The sequence below is a fragment of the Aethalodelphis obliquidens genome, unplaced genomic scaffold, assembly GCF_003676395.1.
Source record: "Aethalodelphis obliquidens isolate GAN/ISIS:26980383/991018 unplaced genomic scaffold, ASM367639v1 scaffold1, whole genome shotgun sequence".
In the NCBI taxonomy this organism is placed as follows: domain Eukaryota; kingdom Metazoa; phylum Chordata; class Mammalia; order Artiodactyla; family Delphinidae; genus Aethalodelphis; species Aethalodelphis obliquidens.
This window is the reverse complement of record NW_020837945.1, coordinates 28,502,273-28,528,063: the sequence shown is the minus strand read 5'-3', so window position 1 is coordinate 28,528,063 and position 25,791 is coordinate 28,502,273. Positions and strand designations below refer to the sequence as shown.

Genomic DNA, 25,791 nt, shown 5'->3' with positions numbered 1-25,791 from the left:
CCTTTAACAACATAACGTACTGGAAAATAATTAAAAATCATTTCCTAAACTAATTAGGTTCATAACCACCTCCCTGACTTCTCCCATTCATCTTGTGCTTAAAATTTTACATTACTGGCTTGAATTTCATCTCTGCCTGACACGTTTCAAGCAGTGAAACAGATTAGTGCCTCAGAACACTTTATAGTGTTTTGTTATCAATCAGGTTACGTTCCCAGCGATGCTTTCAGCAAAATGATCTTATTCGAATGAACTCTCATGGTCTGAAGTAAATAAAGCTGTAACCCACTGCTCTTGCATACTTTCCATTCATTTACTTCCTTTTTTTAAACTTAGACTTATAGCACGTGCCATAGAAAAAGCGCGTGTTAAATATTCCTGGAGTGTCACAATATGTAATACAATAAAACAGATTACAACCCTACCTTTCTTTCACAGCAGTGGTGCCAAGCACAGGTACACCGGAGCAATCAATTTGTTCTGCAGACAGTAAGGCTTTCACAGAATACTAATGGAAAATCTCTTTTCTTTCTCCTTTGCCTTGACTCCCCAATGCCCAGGTCCCGACCAATACAAGGAAGAGGGCGGTATGTCTTCTGCTGAGATAACCACAACTACTAATCAAGTCTACGTGTACAAGGGCACAGGATTAAACCTCCACCAAGCTTGAGTCAGAGTTTGAGAGCAGCTAAACACATGCACAGCACGGTCAAAATTAAACACACACACACACACACACTCATACACCATGCACAAACCATGAAAATACAGATGTGTCTACTTCAGTGAACTAATTCATCACACTTTTACCACTGATAGTTTTTTTTACCTCAGGGGCATAAAATTATCTCCCATAGAACTGAGGGCTTAGATTCAACGGTACCCAACAACAATTTTTTTTTTTCCAGAAAACAAGAATCATGAACAATATTTTTTGCATTAAACTGTTCACTGTTTTTAAAAGAAGGCATTTTTCTAAATTGGACTATCCAATACAGTTTACATGGACTTACTCTTTCAAGTATTAATATAGAGTTAACAGACTCAGCAAGGATTCTTAAGAGTTTGCACTTAAAAAAAAGGGTATTATAATAGCTCAAATCCACTTATCCAAGAAAAACACGTATATTACCAATAGTGAAACGATATCTAAAAGATCTTCATTTATCTTTTAGTTTTTACATTAAATATAATCCCATGGTATTTAACAAATATTTTCAGGTCTCAAAAAATTACTTAAAAAACATCTTTAGCATTTTATAATTATGACGGCATGGTGGTATTTATGATCTCATTAATCCAGAGTTTTGAGGTTCCTTTCAATTAAGCATTTTCACTTGGTTTACTTTTCTTTTATTCGAAATATGAAAAGGTATGCCAATCATTGAGCAGGGTGATGACAGAAGTTGTTAAATATTTTTTAACAATATAACAATGCCTCATTTTTATGTGCCTGCCTTAATTTTCAAGTAACTCTTGAAAAGTACCGATAGTCAAAGGACTGCAAACTAAACAATAATTAAGAACAAAACACTCTGGATGACTGGAGAAAATTATGAGGAGGCTTTCTAAACCAGGTCTATTTTCATGTAAACAACTGCTTTAAACTGCTAAAATACACGTGTATTATTCTGCCCTCTTCCTTTTTCTAAAAAAAAAAAAAACAGCAGAACAATTAAGAAATACTAAGCCTTCTATGAAGTATTGCAATAATGTTTAACCGAGACTGATGCATTTGTCCTTGACACACTGACCATGTCATCAGGCTACTGTCATGTGATATCATGTCATTTCCCCACCTGGCTAGTGACCTTGTCCTCTAAATGACCTAAAGCTTCCCTCAAGTAGCAGGAGGCCCCTCCCCGCTGCCTCAGCAAGGTCGTATGGGTCAGCGTGTCCTCATCTATAATCCACCACCATTTGTCAGCGGGGAGGCTGGAGAAGGCAGGCTTGCTACAAGGGGAGAATGCCCAATTAGGCAGCTGTCACACAAAGCATAGGCTGCAAAATTATCCCCTGTCAAAAGAAAGAGCAGCTGCGGGTGCCAGTTACAGCAACCTTTCAACCCTTTAGGTACTGGAAACTACACAGAAGTAAATGAAGAACAATTAGCGATAACAAATCGATGAATTAGGACAGTAAATTAGAAATTACTAGCAGGTGAGCTTGGGTCATACATGACATAAGGGCACACCAGACTCCATGCAAGGGCAGGGATGCGCAGAATCGCACTACCCATTTCCTTGCATGTCGATTTCCCCTCCAGCATTTTCTTCTGGCAAACCTAAAATCCTTTAAAATAGCCCTAAGCTAAAAGTGTATATACCTTTTTACTTTTCATGGAGGACCCAAATACACTGCTTCTTGACAGGAGAAAATCTTCCACAATATTAAATCTAGTCAATTCTAAACTGTTCCTCTAATACAATCCATCAGGCTATCCCCTGAAACTTAGTTATTTGTTGGCCACAAAGTCCAAAATATCAGTTCAAATAATCACACTTAAAATATCATATCCACCTTCCTGAAGTATGTGCCCTGGATCTACTCTGGTCACACGTACAGGGAGACATCTTCTTTAAGAAAGCAACAACCAAATTCTGAGGAAACGTATGTTAATATCATAATGTTGAAGTAAAGTTTCTCTACATGATGTGAGATGTGATTTTGTGTATAAAGGAATAACTGCAAGATGCGCTTCTATGTATGATACACACAAAAAAGTATCAACTATAAATTTAACTTCTCTGATTATTCTGCTCTAATCCTATAGAGGTGATATGCGTTAAGTCGCAAGCTTAGAAAGCCAATTTACTTGGACTCTTTCCAACTAATGTCTGGTACTTAGCACTCACAGCTAACAAAGGAGGAACAAAATGGGGAAACAAGTCCCACAGAGGAGAGGGAGGCCAATATGGCTATTGTTTATGGACATGGTTTCATTGTGCCTCATAAACGTCACGTTATGTTCACAAACAACTTTCTTAAAGTCCATTTTAAACTAAAACTGCTTTTCTTCCCCCTTAGGAAAAACACGTGTGTCTTTTTACACCAGTTCTTTGAAAGTTGAGAAACCTGAACGATATGTGCTATATTTTCTAAAGACTCAGGGCAAAGTGATTTACTATAATTCCAAATCACAAATGTAAAAGTGAGGCAGAGAAGGTGAGGTGATAAAGAAGCATTTTATTCAACCCTCCCCAACACATTATAAATAAATCACAGTTGCCAGCAGAAAAAGTTTCTGATTCCTACTTCCTAAACCAAACCATCTGATAAAATTTCCAGGAGATAAATGTTGTGGGGAGAAAACTTCTCCATTAAAAGTTTATCCAAGAATTTGATTTATAAATTATGTTTCACCCTGTTAAAAAACGGCCATTTATAAATTTTCTTAAGTTTAGAACGCAACTTTCTAAAAGTCAGACTAAGGAATTCAAAGTAATGGCATATAGACAGGAATGAAGGAGTTAATGCCTTTAGAATTCAGCTTTCATCATACACGGGTGACTATCTCTTTAAATAATTTAAATCCTCTCCATCAACTACAAAGCTGTTTTGAAGCCATTTAGCTTTGTTCTTTACATGTGTTCTAATTAAGAAATGACCTTGTCATCACACAAACCAGAAATCCAGGATTATTTCCTACAGCAAAAATTCACAGAGCCCCCAGAAAAAGAAAAAGAGGGGGAAAAAAAAAAGACTTCTTCCTCAGTTCCTCACTAAAGGAAGTTGTTGGCTGGCTGAACGCTGAAGCAGTTTCACCGCATAATTTTTTGTTGTTGTTGAATGTCACAGGGCGGGTTAGTGTGACCTTGAGCTGCATCAGCAGCACAGCAAGGGTCGAGATGCCTGCAGGCGCCCTTGTACTGGATTTGCAAGACAAAAACCTTCAAACTGGCTGAAGGACATCTTAAATCTCTTCAAAGGTTTTCCGAACTAATCTGGGCTGCTCTTAGCAGGATCTGTGCCAGTGTGAGAAGCAAAATTAAAAACAAGGTCTTTGACAGGATGTTGTCTCCTCTTAACCCTTTCCCAAGCAAAACAGAACAAATCACAAGCATTCTGGAGACACAGTTTACCTAGAAGCATTCTTTCATAACAAATTATGTAAGCAAGCAATCACAAAGGATGAGGCAGCTATTAGTCCTTAAAACTAAACCCTCCCATTGAATTCGGGTGGAATTTTTTTCTGGCTCATATTTTTGTGTAGTGAATGGAAGACTTAAAAGAGTCTATCTGTTATCTTTTAGATTTGCAGCAAGTGATAGGTTAACATTAAGAGAGTATATTTCCATCAACATTAATGTCTTGCATTTTTTTTAAAAGAACAAGCTTTTAGCTGGTTAAGTCATAAACGTCATGCATGTTGCATACAGCTTACTAAAATTAAAACAGGGAAAAAATTACGTGGTATGTTTACTAAATTCCTTATTCCTAGCATGATGAATACACTGGTAAGAGGGGGAAAAATCAGAATAGTGAAAGTGAACATACGTAAAACAAGATAAGGCAATCTCAGTCTTATTATAAGCAATCAGCAGAACACTTTTTTATTGTAATGTTACAGTATTTCCAATGCAGGCCAAAAGAGAGGGTATTAATACCAGCAGAGGGTGTGAGTCTTCCCTGCAATACCCTTAAAGTTTAATTTAGTAGCTACAGCTCTCAAGAAATAATCTAGGGGAACAAACAGCTATAATATTTAAAATGCAATAACTTAAAATCAGTGTATCTCCACCTTATGATGTTAGTTTCTCATCATCAGATATAAGACACGTCATAATTAGTTGTAAAGAGTATTTAGTGTAAGGTGTACCATGTATTAAGGTCCAATAGGTTGCAAATTATACCCATTTAAAAAAATAGACTGAGTTCAAGATTATGCTGAGTGGCAACCAAACTCACTTGAGTTCAGGTATGCCTTCCCAAATGGCATACAAATGGGGTAGGAAGGAACACCCAGTAGGTATATGAGAGTGAACAGTACATGTGAATTTTTCTTTAGTCACTGTGCAAAAGAAGACAGAGTTTATGTGCTAAATGCTACGGCTGAAGTTTTTAAAAAGTGCTCTAGGAACAGAGTGGGCTGTTACTAAGTTTTCAGCTTATCTGTGTCTGTGCCCTAGGTGGTGGTCAATGATGGTTAAAAAAATGAGTAGGCAGAAGAGAATGGCAGTCACTCTAGGTTACAAAAACAGCAGCTAAAGGCAGGGTATTGCTGAGTGTGATACAGGACACGGTGGTCCAATGTGACTAGAGATTAGGCTGAAAACGCAATCAGGACCAAGGACTTTCAATCAAGGTCATGCCAAGGAGCTGGCCTTTATCTAGTGAGCAGTAGAAGGTTTACGGGCAATGGTATGACTAAATGCATGTTAAAAGACAAAAACAAAAACAGAAGCTGTAGAGTTGTTGATGGCTTGGAGGGGAAAAGTAATTGAAGCAAATTAGTGCAAAGAAGAAAATACAGTCAAAATAAGGCAGGGGAAGGAGAGTTGAAGAAAAAGACAACTCTGAAAAACAATGAAGCCTGGTTTAAATATTTAGTAAGCAATTTATATCACATAAATAGTGTTATAAAATAGGGTATTTTTAATAGCACATTCATTAAATCAAAAAAGGAAGAAAAAAATTATGGTGACTCAAGCCCAGGTTTGTAAAACACTGTGGTAACATGACGTAACGAATTTTCAAGAAAACTAAGAACTCTTGAGGAGGTATTCAACAAAGAGTCAGAATCAGAATTCTGTTGGAGATTTGAATTTTGTATATTTCAAATGGCAATCTTCATTAAGTATCGGGTAAGGATTCTGCTGATAAGGCAGCGACATGTCCTTTTTCAGAACAGTGTGATGGCATAGCTCCCTTGGCTATAAGAGGGAGAGGCCTGGCTTAAACCATAAGGTCGTTGTTGGAGCTCAGAGTTTCATCAACACTAATGAAAATAAAATTAACTAAGCAAACATTTACTGACTGCCTACTATGTTTAGGACACAGAATTAAAAAATAAAAAGTCCCCAACATTCTATCAGCTTTGTGCTTCTAGTTTATCACTCATAATGATAAATCCCCAAATTACAGCTCACACCATGACACCACACAATAAAAAGATGATGCGCAAACAGAATATTGAACTGTCAGTGAATTAACAAGAGTCTGAATGAGCAGCCATCTTGGTGTTCCCATGCAGCCGACAGGTACACACAATGCATTCCCAAAACTCTCCGGGGAAGAACCAGTAAGTACCCTTTTAATTTGAAGAGAGTCATCAAATAGTGTAAGAGACTAACTGTCCTGCTAAGACCTCAGAAAGAACTTAACGGAGTATCAGCCAAGGTAAGAAGGTAGGGAGTAAAAAAGAACAGGAGTCACTAGGGCCAAGTAACTGTCTACCAGAAAGCAGACAGCACTTTCAGAAAAGGAGAGCCAGCATCAGGGATCAGGCTGAGGCAAATGGAGGGGAAGGTCAAACAGAGGAGACCAGAAGAAAAGATTTCCAAGGGAAGACTTCTCACTCCCCTGAAAAAGATACAAACTTTACTTTGTGAAATAATTAAGAAAATGACCAAATCTCCTAACCCTCTGGAGTACAGAGAATCATCACAGAAGAAGTATTTGGAGGTTCACAAGTCATAAAAAGGATTAGCACTTAAAAGCCAAGGTACTCACAATTTTCACTGCAGCACTATTTACAACAGCCAGGATGTGGAAGTAACCTAAATGCCCATCGACAGATGAATGGATAAAGAAGATGTGGTACATATATACAATGGAATATTACTCAGCCATAAAAAGAAACAAAACTGAGTTATCTGCAGTGAGGTGGATGGACCTAGAGTCTGTCATACAGAGTGAAGCAAGTCAGAAAGAGAAAAACAAATACTGTATGCTAACACATATATATGGAATCTTAAAAAAAAAAAAAAAAGGTTCTCATGAACCTAGGGGCAGGACAGGAATAAAGACACAGATGTAGAGAATGGACTTGAGGACACGGGGAGGGGGAAGGGTTATCTGGGACAAAGTGAGAGAGTGGCATGGACATATATACACTACCAAATGTGAAACAGATAGCTAGTGGGAAGCAGCTGCATGGCACAGGGAGATCAGCTTGGTGCTTTGTGACCACCTAGAGGGTTGGGATAGGGAGGGTGGGAGGGAGATGCAAGAGGGAGGGGATACGGGGATATACGTATGCATATAGCTGATTCACTTTGTTATACAGCAGAAACTAACACACCACTGTAAAGCAATTATACTCCAATAAAGATGTTAAAAGATAAATTAATTAAAAAACAAAAAAGCCAGGGTACTGACAGGGCATAACTAGGAATGATCTTACTGAGTATCCACAAATAAAATTACTTCTCCTTGAGTAAGCATCTCCTTCTTACAGCTGCCAAGCCAACACTGGTAATAGGTTCCAGCACATTCTATGTCTAGACATTAATAGAAGAGTGGGTAACATGATAGACCATGCAGACATATAAAAAAAAAAAGGCAATTTATTAATACTAACCCACAAACACAAAAGCTAGGTTAAAACATTATTGAAATAAAAATACAGAATATTCTGTTGGCAATTAAAGTGAATTCCTGTAAAGCAGCAGTTCTCAAAGTGTGGTCCAGGGACTCCAAGGGTACCCATGATCCATTCAGGAGGAACGTGAGGTCAACACTATTTTCATAACACTAAACTGTTATCTGCTTTCCTGTCTCTTTCTCTCATAACTCTACAGTGGAGTTTGTCTGGGGCTACAGGATGTATGGCACTGTGTTGACGGCTACTGGAGTGCATCCTTGTGTACTTCTGTGTTTTAAAATTTTTCTCAGTTTAAATTTTTAATATGGTAAATATCGGCTGATATGACCCTCATAAACAAAAACTCTCTGGGGTTCTCAATATTTTAAGAGTATGAAAGGGTCCTGAGACAAGAAGTTTGAGAACTGCTGCTGAGCCGCAACAGTAAAGAAGTGCTTCTTGAGAAGTACAATCTTGGTTCTACTCTTCAAATGAAATCTCTACTTCCTGATTCTCAAGAACTTACATTATAACTATGACAGATAAACATTGTTCTCTGTGCAGAAATGCTTCCAAAACTCTGGTGGGAAAAGAAAAGCATGACCTTTTAAAAAGCCTACAGGGGATATGAAATATCTCCCATCTTTCCATAGTCAGTGCTATTCTGAATTTACACGAAGTAACGACTCCACAGATATTTATAAAGAAGCTGCTGCGTGTTGAGAGCTAAGGAGAGAAGGATAATTAAGCGATAAACTAGCCTTTTGTGGACCCAATCTTGTCAGGAAAAAATATAATCAGTGACATAATGAGATAGTACTGTAAGAGAAGGTATGAACAAAGCGGAAAAAAGCACGGAAGGGCAAATTCTTGGGAAGAAGATGGGGTGAGAAGGCAGGCAACACTTTTTTTAGTGAAGGCACTCCACAGAGGTGGCATGTGAACTGGCTCTAACAAAGGTGAGGCTTTGCCAATTTGAAAAGAAGTGAAAAGCATCCTTTAGGCAGTGGGAGGAGCATCAGTCCCAGCAGGGAAGCACAGCAGTACACAGTATGTTCTAGAAACTTTAGGTAATCCACTTAAAGAACACAAATTACAAGTAATTAGAAACTTTTACACAATTTGACAAAGTAATTTGATGTCTTTTGAATTTAATGATGAAAGATCTGGATGTATAATTTGTATGTTTGTTTCTTAATTTCCCATCTGCCAGAGATAGACGCTTCTTAAAAACACAATAAAAGTGATTTACTAAAATAATGAAGCAAAAACAACAAAATAAAAACACGCCCATCACCACAAATATTTCGAGAAGCTTAGTGGACAGGCTGCAAGATGGCAGGAATGAGGGAGTAGCAATAGCGGGAGATAAAAGTTTCAAGCTAGAAGCTTGCATAGATTGTACTATCAACAATCTCTCTATTAAGTAAATGCAAAAAAGAAAATAAATAGGGTTTGAAAATTACTAGTAGTCTCTAATCTAGAATGGGGAGAGTCTAATTATCTGAATAAAGTGCATAATAAGCTCTACTGTTAGAATCACACCAATTTCAGATGTGCAAACCACAGGCCATGTGGTTGAAGGGCAAATGTACCAGAGAATCAAGGAAAATTATCAGGTTCAACACGGTTAATTTAAGTAGAAAAAGACTACGGTCTGTGTAAGAAGAGAAAGTGAATTGACACTTTAATCAACACATTTTAAAATTATTTTAATTACTTCATTTGAAACCTTTCATGGGAGAGGGAAAAAAACCTTAGTTGACCCAGAGGCTTGGTATAGTGGGAATCTTCCTCCCAGAATAATGTTAGTTATGTCAATTAAGGTATTAAGTAAAAGACTTACGGAAAATCAATTCTTCAAAGACATCAAATTCAGAAAAATGTTAATTATATGAATGTTTCCCATTGTAATGGTAAATTAGGATTGATTAAAGAAGGTCTGTTATTTTTCTATGGTCATTATGCTACTGGGATCGTTGAATTATTTTGATCAAAGGAGTAACACAGCAAATTGGAGTTTGGGGAAGATCTAGCGCCTGTGAGAGACTGGAGCAAGGACATCAGTATGGAGGCTTAGCAGCATAAGAGCTCCAGATGAGAAAAGAACTCTGAACCAAGATGCTGGTCATGGGAAAGGAAACTAAAGAGTGGGTGGAAGCTATGTCGGAAACTAATGATGCTTCATTTGAGCTGAACACCCAAATTTTCTTGCCCAGGTTGTCCACGAATCCAGGGAAACATCAGTGAGATAGCCAAGTTAGTTTACGGCAATTAACCCCAACCCCAGTGACTCACCCAGATTCTGGATTGATCTTGCTTTCACCAGTACCATGTCCTCATTGAAAACTTTGTATAGAAGTTTAAACATCTTTTTTAAAGTATTATTTCTTAAATTAAAAACCTGACTTTGAGGAGTGTTATATAAAGTTTGGGGAAGACTTTCCATGTTGACAATTAGCCTCACTTCCAACCTGGTAACCCAATCTGTTAGAACTCACCAGCCCACATTTTCATCTCTTCATATAGATACTATATAGGACATAAAAGTTTTAACACTTAAGACATCTGTTGAAATAGTCATCAGCAACTTAACTGAACTAGGGAAAATTGTACAAAAAAGCACTCTTCTCAGTGAGAAATCATGAGCTATAACAAAAAAAAAACTCCACTTAGAAAATGAGTATATTCAAGTGTTTTAAACTAAACTGATTTATGGTCAATTACCTAATTCTACCCAAGATATTAACTTCTGTATTATCAATATTTATCAAAATTAGCTAATAAATGTTACACACTGAGGTGAACAGAGCACAGAAAGCACATGGAGTCCTCTAAAGTACAATAAAGGGTGATTTTATTTTGTGACTTAGATGGGGTGACTATTTCTTTCAAAAGGGGGAGCTATCAAGTGAGTAAGGGAAATCTTGGTCTAAGATACTAAGAAGCTTTATAAACACTTCATGTTTCATATGGTTTGCAATATTCAATTAATCAAATCCTTTTCCTTTTTTCCTAATCATCTTCTTTGGCCTCTCATTCAGGACATCACTATACCTAAAAATATAACACGACTGGTTTCAAAGTGGAGCTGTATGACAAACAAACTATAGTAAAACCTTATGAAATATATTAGTCCAGAGTCTTCAACTGTACTCTGTCGCATACTAGCTATATGACAGAGTACTGGACTCTGTATCTGAAGGACAGTATCTCTGTCCAAAAGGACTAGATACTCCTTTTGGAGACTGACAGTCCACTGGCTAATGTTAAGTCCTAGTGAACAGGTATTATATACTATGATGCAACATCTCCCAAACTTATTTGACCACGGGTTCCTCATTCAAAAGGAAAAACTGTTTAACAAAACACACTTTCGAAAAAACACACTTAACATATTCACTTTTAAAATCTTGAAATGTTTAAAAATATATGTAAATCATACAGATAATCACTAATAATTCAACTTTAATTGCTTTCAAAGTTGTTCATTGTGTCTTCTAAATAATCCATCTTCTATTTGGAAGAAAGATCTAGATTTGATCATTTTTCAAGGACAATTTATTGGCTATGTATATTTACTATCTGGCTATCTACAATTTATTTACCAACTGTCAAAAGTGGTCGGTGCTTACCGCAGAACAAGGGTGATGAAAATTAAGAACAACAAACAAGATATAATTATATCTTGCTGGTCACAAGAATATGCATAATTATAATTTTCATTTTAACAGAATTAAAAGTTGACAATTGGGGTTCAATATCAACTATGTTTCAACAAATATAAAAGCAGATTTCAGACTATCAGACATTACCACATAATTATACCTGAATGAAAGAACTTTTAATATTTATAAATAAAAGTTAGGTAGATTTAAAATCTCAATTTAGAGGAAAAAATAATAAGTGATAATGTGAAAAATGACTAGCAACCAATAATTACTAATAGTTTTATAGCATTTTTATTTAATAAGTATAATGTTTTAAAGATTTCCTTGCTGAAATTACAAGAAAGAATAAGCAGAGTAATTAAAATAAGAGAGAAGTAGAATGATTAAAATAAAAACTTCATCACTAGATTTTCTGAACATAATCACAACAGTGAAGGAAAAGGAGTTAGTATTATCACTGTGCCAACCGTATTATGCTTACAGGTAGAGGACAAATCTGGTTCAAAGTTGCCATCCCCCTTTTGAAACATCATGGCCCATTAAAACACCATGAATTTAGGATAGTCTATCTGCTATCTCTCTTCCAAACAACTAATTATGAGCACAATAATCAATCACTGTGGCTTTTCCCAGTTTACTTGTAGTTCTTCTGCCCACGCGTGAGCAGCATAAGGTCCAAGAGCTTAAGCCATGACCGATTCATTTAGGTTGTAGCTATACCAGAAAACAAGCAAGTTAATCCAAGTAGAATTAGCCACTCACTCATCTCTTTCTGTTGCACTGCCCACCTACTTATGATAATTTAATCAGATTTTTAAATCATTTCTCAGAAATGCTGATACAGTATCATTTGCCTTGTAAGAGGTAACCATTTTATATAATTCAAAAAGTAATCACTGACTTATACTATAATAAGCCCACAATAACCAAATATCCTTCTATTTTTCCTCCAAACAATAATTAACTTTTTTTATCTGAAATCAGATTAATATTTGCGGTTTTCTATTAACTATCCATTTTCCCTTGTTTTTGGTAAAAACAAATTAAGCATCATCAACATAAATGCTATTCTTTCAAACATCTTAATCCCTATCTCCAGAAGTAATCTACACCTGTGAATTCTCAAGAATATTGCTTGTGTTTTTCTCATGGCATTTAACCTCTTTCTGCTGTTTGATTTTATTTACCTATCTATATTTATTCTTTCCCTGTAAGTTCCTTAGCTATGAGAGTGTATCCTATTCACTTAAAAAAACAAACAAACAAAAAACACTGCCTAATGAAGTAATTTGCACAGATAAAGCACAAAATACAAATCTGGTGATTATAAGCTAATTGGTAACTAAGAAAGGACTGTCTGAAATATATTAAAGTCACGATGATTAAGCCTTATGAACTCAGGAAAAATATTCTCACCATCCGTCTCCAAGGATTGAGTCTCTGCTTTCTGAGAAAGGAAATTGAGAAGGCTGTTGAAAAGTAGCTCTGATGCCATTTGGAGTCTTCAGATTCCCCACTCCTCCTTCAATCTAGTGTGTATCTTAAGAAGAGGAAAAAGATAGCTTGGCATCAATTCCAAACCAGATTCTGGAATATCTTTTGTGAAGTTCTGTAAACTTTTCTCAGTATCTTTTCTTGTTCAAGTTCAATATAGAAAGAGTCATTTGACAGAAAAATATGGACTGTTTATGAAATATAAATTGATCACTAAAGGAAAGCAAAAGGTTTTTGGTTTCTAGATAATACATTTACTTGATAAAAGTAGATGCTTCAAGAAAACAAACTGTGAAAAAGGTTTATAGTTGCTAGGATGCACTTATTAACCTTTGTTAATTTCAAATTTCTATCAAACTAATTCAGTTAAGTTACATGTAAAAATTCTAAATCCTCCCAAGGATATATTTCCAAAATTTTTTTAAAAAGGAAGAAAAAAATAGCTAGTTTCTTTCATATTAAGCTTTGTCTGTTTCAAAATACTACCTATGTAACCTTCTCAGCACAAAATTCGGTAATAAATATTAAATGTTTTATGTCCATAGAAAGACTTGTACACCAATGCCCAAAGCAGTTTTATTTTTAATAGCCAAAAACTGGAAACAACTCAAATGCCCATCAACAGGTGAATGAATTATGGTATATCCATACAATGGAATATTTACTATTCAGCAACAAAAAAGGATATATTATTGATATAAACAACAACACGGATGAATTTCAAAACAATTATGCTGAGTGCAAGAACCCAGACAAAAAGGAATACATAGTGTGTGACTCCATTTGCATAAAAATGTAATAAATGCAAATTAATCTACAGGGAGAGTAAACAGATCAGTGGTTGCCTGGGGATAGCAGGGTGGAAAGGTACAAGAAGAAGGGATTACAAAAGAGTATTATCTTAATTGTGGTGCTGATTTCATGGGCATACGTACACACATGTCAAAAGTTATCAAACTGTATGCCTTAAATATATGCAGTTTATTATATGCCAATTACATCTCAATGAAGCAAAAAGAAATCATATTTCTTAAAATGTTGTATATCCCTTGATGTAGCAATTCCAAGTGTAGGATTTATCCTAATTGGAAAAAAAAAATAGAGGATATGTACAAATATCTAGCTATAAGCATATCATTATGCACTACATAGCCATTAAAATGTCATATAAGGTAATTAAGTTTCATGGAATAATATACTATATTATATATTAAGTGATAAAAACGGGAAACAACATTATGTTCAGCATAACTGAATTTTTGTTTTAAAATTATACAAAAATAGATATAGTAGTTATTTTTGCAGAACTGATTTTTTCTTTTCCTTTTTCCTGATTTATATTTTCTAGTTTCTTTACAATAAGTGCATATTACTTTTGTAATAAATAAAACAACTTAAAGGATGAAAATAGCAACAGCCTACCACTGTCCACTCCCTAGTATATGTATAAAACAAACACTCCTAGGATGTAGTGCACATTACAGATTTCTGGGTTATCATGTCACCCTCACCAGCGACCTAACAAACAATAGTGAGAAAAGGGCAGGTCTGACAGGATGAACTGGAGTCACAATTAGTAAGCTATATGCTTTACCAGTTACAAAGCACTTCATGGACAAGACCTCACTGAATCTTCATAACTCAGTGAAACAAGCAGAGAAGGCATTACCCCATTTTATGAAGGAGAAACAAACAGTGTGCAGGGCTGGTTAAGTGTCATGCCCCAAATTATAGATCCTGGACTCAAATTGAACCTTGACTATAAATCCTGATAGGAATTCTGAGAGAGCAGGGAAAAATCACTTCTGATAATCTATAACTACAAGGCAGTACTTTACCCGTGAACTTAAAAATAACCATATTTACAATCAATTTAGTATTTCTATTAGAATGCGCCAGGGGCCTTGGAAATGTCCTAAATTCCCAGTCCCCAATCTCAGAATCTATACCCAAGACAACCCCATCTTGCCCCTTGTCAACATTATAATTGTTCAATTTTTAGTCACATTTCTTTCCTTCTTGAAAAAAACATGTATTACCTTTTGTTTTCAAGCTGGAAAAGAAAGTAACCATAACTATATTTATGGATGATGGGAGGAGTAACCTACAAGCTGATGTCAAAAGGTCTAACTTAATTTACTTTAAAATACCACCTTTTGGGGCTTCCCTGGTGGCGCAGTGGTTGAGAATCTGCCTGCCAATGCAGGGGACACGGGTTCGAGCCCTGGTCTGGGAAGATCACACATGCCGCGGAGCAACTAGGCCCGTGAGCCGCAACTACTGAGCCTGTGCATCTGGAGCCTGTGCTCCGCAACAAGAGAGGCCACGATAGGGAGAGGCCGGCGCACCACGATGAAGAGTGGCCCCCACTTGCCACAACTAGAGAAATCTCTCGCACAGAAACGAAGACCCAACACAGCCAAATTAATTAATTAATTAAAAAACAAAAAGTTGCAAAATGTCATTTAAAAAAATAAATAAATAATAAAATAAAATACCACCTTTTTGGCTGTATCTTTTTTGGCACATGAGCAGACAAGAAATAGTCTCTAAACAGGCATATTCACCAAAGGAAACGACCAATTCCTGACAAGAGTAAAAGTAAATACCTCCAGAGGAGCTGGTTGGTATCTGCTGACAAAGCCTTGAAGCATAAGGAACCCTTCCTGCTACCACTCTTTACCAGCACTCCCGCGACAGTGAGAAACTTAAACTAAAGGTAATGACAGCTCTCATATACTGGGCAGTTACTATTAACAGACACTGCACTAAACCCTTTACATACAACCCTATGAGATGATGATTATAATCCTCATTTTATAGATGAGGAAACTGAGTTTAAGTTACCCCAAATCACAAAACTAGTAAGAACTTAAAGTGGAATTCAAACTCTGGTATATTTTACTTGAAAACAAGACAGGGCCTTGGCAGTTCTCTGGAGCATAATCCCTGACTTTTTTCTAGTACTACTCACTTACCATAGTCTCAATTTGGGTAGCGCAAAACACCTGGCAATAGTACATAAAGTTCACGAGTCTACATTTTTCCATGTAGAGAGGAAAAAATATTCAGTGCCCACAGTTTATGTCTGATACTTTGCCACATTCTAGAATTGTTTTAATGGTTGGTCTCTATTAAAGCATTATTATAACCCTTTTGAGCTAAACATATGACCACAGGAAGGATAAATTAGAAGAATACTTAAATAAAAATTAGCAAAAGATAATATAAAATAAACCACTATCATAGATTATTAGTAAATGGAAAAATTAGCCTTAAATCCAAATCAATGAAATATGCCAGATGTGTTGTAAATCACGTAGGAAGGAAGCATGTCTATGAATAATAAAACATTCAAATAACTTGCTTATAATTATACTGTGGAATATTATGTAATCATTAAAAGATATGTTTCCAAAGAATATTTAATGACATGATACAATGATCAGAATATGACTGCCAAGAAAGCAAGATACTAAACTATGTATTTGATATTAGAACAAATTATAGGGGCAAGGCACTGTGCTAGGTATTGGAATTACAAAGTGAACAGGACAAGTGCAAACCCTAGTGCTGAACTACTTACTCTCCACTTTATTCTCTGTGTGACTTTAAGGCCTCCAGGTTTTTTAGATACCAGCTTTTCCTCATCTCCTCACAGTAGCTTTTCCTCACCATTTTATACAAAGTAGCTTCTTCTTTTCTCTCTCTCTCTCTCTCTCTTTTGTTTAAACTCGTTATTTTGTTTTCTGTTTCCTTCCTTTCTTTTTTGTCTGTGTCTATTGAGATAATCATGCAGTTTTGTCCTACATTCTTTTGATAAGGTATATTACATTAGTTGATTGTTTCAAAGTGAAATAATCTTTCCTTTCTGGGACACATGCCTAAAACTGATACCATACTTACTGGTGAAAGACTGAATGTTTTCCCCCTCTAACACTGGGGAAAAGGCAAGGATGACCGGCTCTAGCCACTACTATTCAACACTGTACCAGAGATTCTACTCAGTGCAATCAGGCAAGAAACATAAAGACATACAGACTGGAAAAGAAAAAGATAAAAAACTCTTTATTTGCAGGCAACATGATCCTGTACGTAGATTATCCTAAGGAAGCAAATAAAACAAAACAAACAAAAAAGCTATTAAAATTAAGAAAGTTTTGAAAGATTGTAGAATACAAGATCCATGTATAAAAAGTAATTGCATTTTTATATACTAGCAAAAAACAATCCAAAAATGAAATTTTAAAAGTTCCCCTCACTCACAATAGTAGCAAAAAATAAAAGACTTATGAATAAATTTAATTTAAAAATGCAAAAGCCATACACTTAAAATCCAAAACACTGTTAAGAGACATTAAAGGTCTAAATAAACAAAGATCCATTCCACGTTCATGGACTGGAAGACTCAGTATTGTTAAGACGGCAATTCTCCCCAAATTGATCTATCAAAATCCCATCGTGCTGTTTTTTGTAGAAATTGATCCTAAAATATATATGATAGTCTAAAGAACCTAAAATATACAAACAATATTGAAAAGGCAGATTAAAGTTGCAGGACTTCACCTAATTTCAAAACTTACATAAAGCTCTAATAACCAACACAGTGTGATACTGGCATAGAGATAGACATTTGGATAATGAAACAGAATAGATAGCCCAGAATAAATTCTCACATTCATGGTCATTTGATTTTCAACAAATGTGCTATGGCAATTCAATGGGGAAAAAAGTCTTCTTAATAAATGGTGCAGGAACAGCTGGATATTCACATGCAAAAATAAACTGATAAATAAGTATAAACATTTACCTCACAACATACAAAAACAGTAACCCAAAATAGACCATAGCTCAAACTGTAAGAACTAAAACTACAAAACTTCTAGAAGAAAGCATAAGGGAAAAAAAAAAAAAATCTCGTGACCTTAGGTCAGGGAAAGATTTCTTAAATATGACAAGAAAAGCTCAATCAATTAAAAAAATGGACTTCATCAAATTCTCTAAAAGACAATTTAGATAAAAGACAAGTCCCATAATGGGAGAAAATATTTGCAAATATTTTCTCTATATATTCTTTATCATGTATACATGATAAAGAAACGGTATCCAGCATATTAAAAGCCTTAGCCCTCAAGAATAAGATGATAAATCAATTTTAAAAAACAGGCTAAAGATTTGAAGACTCCACCAAAGATACATGAATGTTTAGTAAATACACAGAAAGATGCTCATCGTCATGACCTATCAGAGAAATGCAAATAAACCTATGAGATTTCATTATACACCCACTAGAATAGATACATATTTTTTTAAAAGACTGAATAATTCAAAGGTTAGGGAGGACAGGGAGAAACTGAAACCTTCACACATTGCTGATGAGACATAAAATAAAATAGCATAGCCTCTTTGGAAAACAGTTTGGCAGCTCCTTAAAAAGTTAAACATAGAGTTACTATATAACCCAGAATTCTTACTCCTAGGCATAAACAGAAGGGAAAACTTATGTCCACACAAAAACCTATATATGCATGCTTACAACAACATTATTCATAACAGCCAGAAATTAGATGCAACCTATGTGTCTATCAACCAATGAATAACAAAATGTGATAACATTCAATACAACGGAATATTATTCAGCCATAAAAAGGAATGAACTACTGATATATGCTACAATATAGATGAATCTTGCAAATTATTATGCTTAGTGAAAGAAGCCAGTTACAAAAAAACATGTGTTATATGATTCCATCTATGTGAAATGTCCAGAATAGGCGAATTCAGAGACAGGAAGTAGATCAGTAATCACCTACGGCTGAAGATGGAGGAGGATAGGAGTGACTGCCAATGGGTATGGGGTGCCTTTTAGGTTCATGAAAACGTTCAAAAATTCAATGGTGGTGTCGGCTGCACACCCGTGTGGCTATAAAGAACACTTTAAATGGGTAAATTTTACGGTATGTAAATTATCTCAATAAAGCTGTAAAAAAAACACGATGATTAGCTAGAAATTATTAAAATATCAAAAGTAATTTCAGATTAGAAACCTGGACTTCTAATCTGACTTACTTGCTTTTGAGCATGTCTGACATTTCATCTGAACAGGTTTTAGTATTCAATTAATTGTAACTAAATATAAATCACATAAGAAAATCAACTGTGTTTTTACACACCAGTAACAAACAGAAAATAACATTTAAAAAACATCCAACAAGAAAATGTGTCTAAAGAACAAAAGTAACTTGTAAATGTTGCAAATTCTATACGGAGAAAATATTGGAAGACATTATTAAATGCAACCTAAATAAATGGGATGACATACCATGTTCCTGATAGAAAGACTCAATACTATAACGTGGTAATTCTCCTCAAACTGAACCAATACATTGAATGCAATGCCAATCGAAATCCAAAGGTTTTATAAGATGATTCTAAAATTTACAACGGGACAGCAAAAGCCCGTAAGAGACAAAGCCATCCAACAAGAAAAAGCATACTGTACAGAATGTGCTCTACCTATATGGAGACTTTTTAAAGCTTTACCCCATTAAGTTAGTGTGCTCCTGGAAAAGAGACAAACTGACCACTGGAGAAGAAACAGACCTTCACACATAAGGAAAATGATATTTAATAAAAGTTGCATTGCAGATCACTGAAGTAAGGAGGAATCATTCAATAGTGGTGAAACAACTGGTTATCCATTCGGGGGGGGAAAAAGAAATTGGATCTCTACTATATACTATATAAAAAATAAATTCCAGAGGAATTCAAGTTTTAAGGAGAGAAATCAAGTCTCTAACATTTTTAAAACAAAATATAAGAGATACCTTTATGAACTCAGAGTAGCAAAGGTTTTCTCAGGACACAGAAAGGGTTAACTATAAAGCATATGATTAATAACTTCAACTGCATCATACTTAAAAACCTCCACTCATCAACAAATACAACAAAGAAAAAGATAAACTACAATACCACAAAGCACGTTGCCAAAAAAGATTTTGGTATCCAGAATGTATGTGTGTGCGTGTGTGCGTGTGTGTGTGTGTGTGTGTGTGTGTGTGTGTGTGGTATAACATTTTAATTAAAAATGCAAAGGGGCATCCCTAATAAGGGGAGTCAGAGCCCAAGCAGGATGAGGCAAGTGTCCGTGGTGGAGGGAGGGGACAATGTGGCGTGGGAGTCCACACCCAAGCTCTGGAAGGGTGGTTTAGGGTGAGCAGAACCCTGCATGGCAGTGGTCCAATGATGGGTGTCAACGCCTGATCAGGGTGCCCATAAAGAGATGCACGAGGCACCGTGCTGTGCAATGTAGGAATCCAAGTGGGGTGAGGAGGGCTTCCACGTAAGTGGCTTGGAAGCTCAAACAGAATTGTGGGGTGGTGGAGGGAGACTGATCAAATAAGTAAGTAAATTTAGGATAACAATAGGCAAGTTTCCCACTGTTAGAGAGGAGGTACAAAAAAGGGAAAAAATGTGGTTTAACTCTATAATATGGGAATGAAATTGGAGGTAGCAGTATGGTCGAGGAATGACGTGTCAAAAGGACACAGAAGCCAACTTGAAGGGGATCCCACCGGCTAACTCAGGGTAAGATGAACATCAAAATAAATAACAACAGTAATGCATTATAGCTCATTGAATAAAACACAGAATCATGTGCTCCCAGTGATACAAATAAATTAATTAATTAAATGAGAGTTTGACCAGGATGGGGATATTTACAGTTCCAAAGCACCTTCACACAAAATAATTACTAATTACAGAGGAAAAATGAGTAATTTAACAGTAGAGAAACCTGGCCAACATCCTCTGAATCAAGTAATCCAAGTGAACTTCAACAGTAATAGGTCAAAATGAAACCAGGTGCCACCTTACAAGATGAGAAGAGAAGACAGTGTAACATCTGTGATATTCCTGCCAAATATTCATAACCTACATCTACTCATAAGTTAACAGCAGACAAACCTAAAGTAAGAGACATTCTATGAAATAACTGGCCTACATAGTCTTCAAAAGTGCCAAGGTCTTGAAAGTCAAACAAAGGCTGAAGAATGGTTTCAGATTGGGAAAAAAAGACTAAAGAGATGTGACAAGTAAAATGCAAGGCGTGATTCTAAATTGGAACCTTTTACTATAAAGGACATTATTGGGACGACTTCTGAAAAGTGAATGAGACCTGAGGATTAGGTGGTAGCAATGCATCAGTGTTAATTTCTTGATTTTAATGGTTTTTATTGTGGTTTTTAGGATAATGTTCTTGTTTGTAGGAAATATACACTCATTTATTTAGGGGCGATGGAGCATCAAATCAAATCTTCAGGGAAAAAAAAATGTATCTTTACTGTACTTGCAACTTCTCTGTTAAGTGTGTTATTTTAAAATTTTAAATTTAAAAAAATAACTGCATTTAATGTACGATCTTAAGTACATAATGGACAAAAGACATGAACAAGCATTTTGTGTAAGAAAAATACCAATGTAGAGTATCACATGAAAAGATGTTCAACTTCATCAGCAATCACAGAAAAACAAATTAAGACCATAATAAGATGCTATTTTGCAGCCTCTAAATAAGTAGAAGTTAAGAAGCCTGACAATTCTGAGTTTTGGCAATGATCTGGCTCAACAGGGGGTTCTGATACATTGCTAGTGGAAGGTAAAATGGTCCAAAGACTTCAGAAAACAATTTGGCATTATTTCATACAGTTGAACATTCTCTATGCTTCTACTCTTAGGTATTTCTCCTCAAGTCTTGCACATGTACACTAGTACACATACAAATGATTGCTGATACACAGACACATCTGTATCAATGTATAGATACAGCAAAATAGATATATCAAAAATGAATAAAACGAGCAAACAAAAACCCAACAACAATAACCCAGATGTCCACCAATAAGACAGAAAATAAATTCATACAATGGAATATTACTCAGCAGTGAAATAAATGAACTACAATTACATTCAACAATATAAATAAATGTCCAAGAAACACAATGAATGGGAAAAAAAAGTCTCAGAAGACTACACACAGTATGCTACCAATTTTACAAAACTTAAAAAAAAGTAAAATTAAACAGCATATTATTTAAGAAACCATGTGATAATAAAAAGAAAGTAAATGATTAACACAAAACTGAAGAGTAGCTGGGGGTCAGGGAGGGCAGTAAGGGTAAAGGTATAGGCAAGGAGAGGCACAATGCTGACAGATGCAACTGTTATTAGTAAAGTCCTGATCCCATGCTGGTTGGTGGGTTCTCGGGAGATCACTTTGATATTGTGCTTCATAATTTAAATATATTCCTTGTTTATATCATTCATGTTTACATAATAAAAAAGTAAGCTGCTATAAGAGTTTTACTTCGACAAGAATCTTGTTTAGGTAAGCATCTTAATCATTTGCACACATGAACAAATGCTAACTGCTAGGCAATAGATTTTGCAAACTCTCCTTTTTTTAAAAAACAAAAGCAAAGGAGAATATAAAGAAATACACTCTAAAGAACTTGAAAGCAAATTTGTAGATTAAAAACTTACAGCTTGGTCGATCAAAGAATGAGTCTAATTCATATCTACCATCAATTTGGTCGCAAATGAAACTAACATAAGTGCTTGCTTCATTACTGTAAATTTGCAGAACTCTCTCATGAGAGATGGTCATTTTGCAAAAATTACTTAACACGAGAAATAGGTAAACTGAAGTAATCCAGTACACTTCATGTTCTGAACAGATTTCCCCTCTAAATATACACATTTCCCCTCACGGGTCATATAGGCCAAAGGTCGTATATTCACCATGATTGGCCAAAAGTGTGATGAGAAAAGCCTAATCCATTTTAAAGAGCAGTATTTCTTTGCTCAATAAATAATTTTGTGTATTTATTACACAGTACTTTTATCTGACAAAACAATTATAATTTGTTTCCTCAACAACCTCACATGGATAGGGCACATTTGATCAAGCGATGCCTACTACTTCATGTCCCATAATTTTTTTTAAGTTTTTAAATAAATTAGAAATGATAATGTTCTAAATCAAACTTTCTACCTAAATATTTCTTGAGCACCTATAATATGAAAGGTACTTCACAAGGTGCTTCTCAGCATTTTATGTGATGCTCGCAGGCTGAAAACCGTAGCTAGGTGCGGCATCCTTATTAAATGTAAATAAGTGCAATAATCTGGTTAAAAGACATCTTGGACTAATTCCTCTTCAAAAGAAAAGCCATTCTTACGGATAAACTCGCCTAAGGTATACTGTACTGATCTTTCTCCTGACTTGGATCACTACTGAATAATATGCCTGTGCATTAGCTATAGGCTGCACAATACTGCGGAAGTTGGGGTGTGGGAGGATAACCTGGACAGTTAACAGCAGAACGTCTTTAGAAGGATCACTTATTGCATCATGTTCAGAGTAAACAGACATACTCTAAATCCGTATCATTGGTCCTTGTGGTGTATTTCTTTTTTTAATGTGTATTTTTAACATGATTTGGGGCTTCAAAACTGAGGTACTGACTCAAGGAATAAATATATTTAATAGGCAATTTTTGAAACTAAAATATAGTAGGCACTAAATAAATGCTCAGTGTATAGATGTTTCTTTGAATACTCTATTTTAAAATTAGTTCCAGTGTTTCCCTGTATTTGTTCAATGGAACGTAAAATAGTCCTGCCCCCATATAACACTTTTATTTCCCCCTTTTGTATTCTCTCCTTATTGCTGTTGTTTGAATATATATACATTTTTGAAGCCTTTTCCTGTTATTAATGGCCAAAGTCATCCTTTTAAAAAATATATATTGATCTGTCTTCAAGAAATATATATATATGTAATTGTTTATTGGACATCTCACATTTAATATGTCAATAACTGAGTTCTCGTTCTTCCTAATCTCAGATAATATCAACTCCATTCTTCTAATTGTTCAGGCCTCAAACCCTGGCTGCCATCCTAGAGGCCTCTCCTCTTCTCACACCTCACATCCAATTCCTCAGCACATTCTGTGGGCTTTCCATTAGAAATATTCAGAATCCAACTATTTCTTACTGCTCCCATCCTAGTCAACACCATTTCTCCTCGATTATTACAAAAGCTTCCTAACTGGTTTCCTTGCTTCCGTTTTTAACGCCCCTTTGGTCCATTTAACACAACGGCCAAAGTGATTATGTAAGAATGTTACACTGGATCACTCCTCTGCTCAAAACTGTCTAGTGGCTTCCCCCTCTGACCTCACTTCCTGTGATCCTTCCTTATTCACCCCACTCCAGCCACAGGGCGTTTAACTAGAACACTCTTCTCCCCAGAGAGCTGCATCATCAGCTCCCACGCCAACTCAACCTTTACTCAAGGCATCTTCTGGGTGAGACTTCCCTGGACATAATCTGAAATTGCATGCACACCCCATCCCAGACCTTCCATGTTCCCTTCTCTAATTTTAAGTTAGCACTTGTTAATAAGACGTCATGAAATTGAATTGCTTTATATTTTTGTCTATCTCACCAATAAAATGTAAGCTCCAAGGGGGCAGCAGTTTTTCCCCCTTCTGTTCACTGCTCTATCCTCAGAGCCTCCCCCTTTCTTACTGGCTGGCAGAACACCTTAGAAGGTGAATATTGATTAGGTCAAGCTGCTTAAGGCAAATAATGTTTACTCTGCCAAAAAGGGGTGTAGGCACAGGCCTATGATACAATTATAGCCAATGAAGTTTACTAGAAAATGTTTCTCCCCACTTCAAAAAAAAAGTGGCATGGAAAAATAGCTATCTTGCAACCATGAAGAGTGACATTGTCAAAACACTCAAGATGGCAGAGAAGAAATATGGAAAATACCTCATGGGTCCTTGATAACGTTATTATGACAATTAATTAACGACCAGTAATCTAAACTTCCTGTTGAGTGAGACATAATATACTCCTTACTGTTTAAGCTATTTTAGTAAGGTCTTCTATTACTTATATCTTAATCAACACAGAAACATTTTTCAAATATTCAGTTTCCCGAAATGTGTTAAGTCGAGCTACAGTGAAGATGGATGTGGGATGTTTTCTCCCTTTTCTATGCTGCATGCCTAGAGAACATGTCATATGACAATAAACAAGATCTCTCAATGTGAATCATATTTCCTCATAGGAATGACTGTATAAACAGTGCGTTTGTTCTTAACTAAGAATTGAAAGTAAACATATAACCAAAGCAAAGGCATTCCGAATACAGAGCTTTAAAATACTTCAAATAATAAAATTATATTCTAAACCACTATATGCCTAGCCAGATTCTGCAAAACTATTAGTGCTCACCCAAAGAAAGGAAGAAAGGGAAGGAGAGAGAGAAAATTAGGTGGTAAGAAGGGAGATGAGGAGTTCCCAAGGCCAAATAAAATCAGATGGTGAATTAAATAAAATAATTATGCTTCCTTTGTGTGTGAACACACACTGGAAGGCAGCTGTGGGACACCTTCATTCATTTGAGATGCACCCCTTCATCCCTGATTGGAAAAGAAGGTGGGTTGACAGTCAGTTACAGTTTGAGTCAAAGGGCTTAGAGTCATCAGGTTTTGCTTTTTAACTCAAAGCCAACCCATTAGTCGTTAACAAAGCCCAAACTACAGCTATTCAAAACTAATAACTCTTCATGTTCTCAGTATAACAACCTACCAAACCTTTTATGCCTCCTCATAAAAGTCTTATCAACTGAAAATTCCTATAAGGTAAAATCCCTATACCATTAAATAACTTACTCTAGACATACTGGGCCCAAAATAGAGGATATAAAAAATTAACTTTATATAGAATACACTTAACTCTATCCTAAATATTATACCTATAATATATGGTAATTATATAATTAGCAATCTTTTATTAGCTGTCATTTTGAAAAATTATTGGATGAATTACAGCTCTAAATAAAATTATTGAAAGCTGTTGAGAAAAGCAGAGATTTCCTTTAAAATCTTCTCACCACATTTTACAACAGTAAACAAAAGCAATACAAATTATTGTGTTGGTGAAACTTCAAAAAGTAGTCATGAATCAACTTAACTGAGGGCTTTAATGCAGAAAGTACATCTGATCATCCTAGGGTTGACTATTACT

The 25,791-nt window shown here is 35.6% G+C and overlaps 1 protein-coding gene across 17 annotated transcripts in view; it reads right to left on the bottom strand.

Moving 5' to 3' along the window:
* Positions 1-25,791, bottom strand: part of NRIP1 (nuclear receptor interacting protein 1) — a 185,424-nt gene that overhangs the window by 128,262 nt on the left and 31,371 nt on the right. For 12 of the 17 annotated variants that reach the window (XR_003431978.1, XR_003431981.1, XR_003431982.1 and 9 more), the window contains one exon: positions 12,613-12,736. The exons of the other annotated variants lie outside the window; for them this stretch is intronic. The gene's annotated coding sequence lies outside the window, so the exon portion shown is untranslated. The remainder of the gene's footprint in view (positions 1-12,612; positions 12,737-25,791) is intronic. 17 annotated transcript variants of the gene reach the window in all.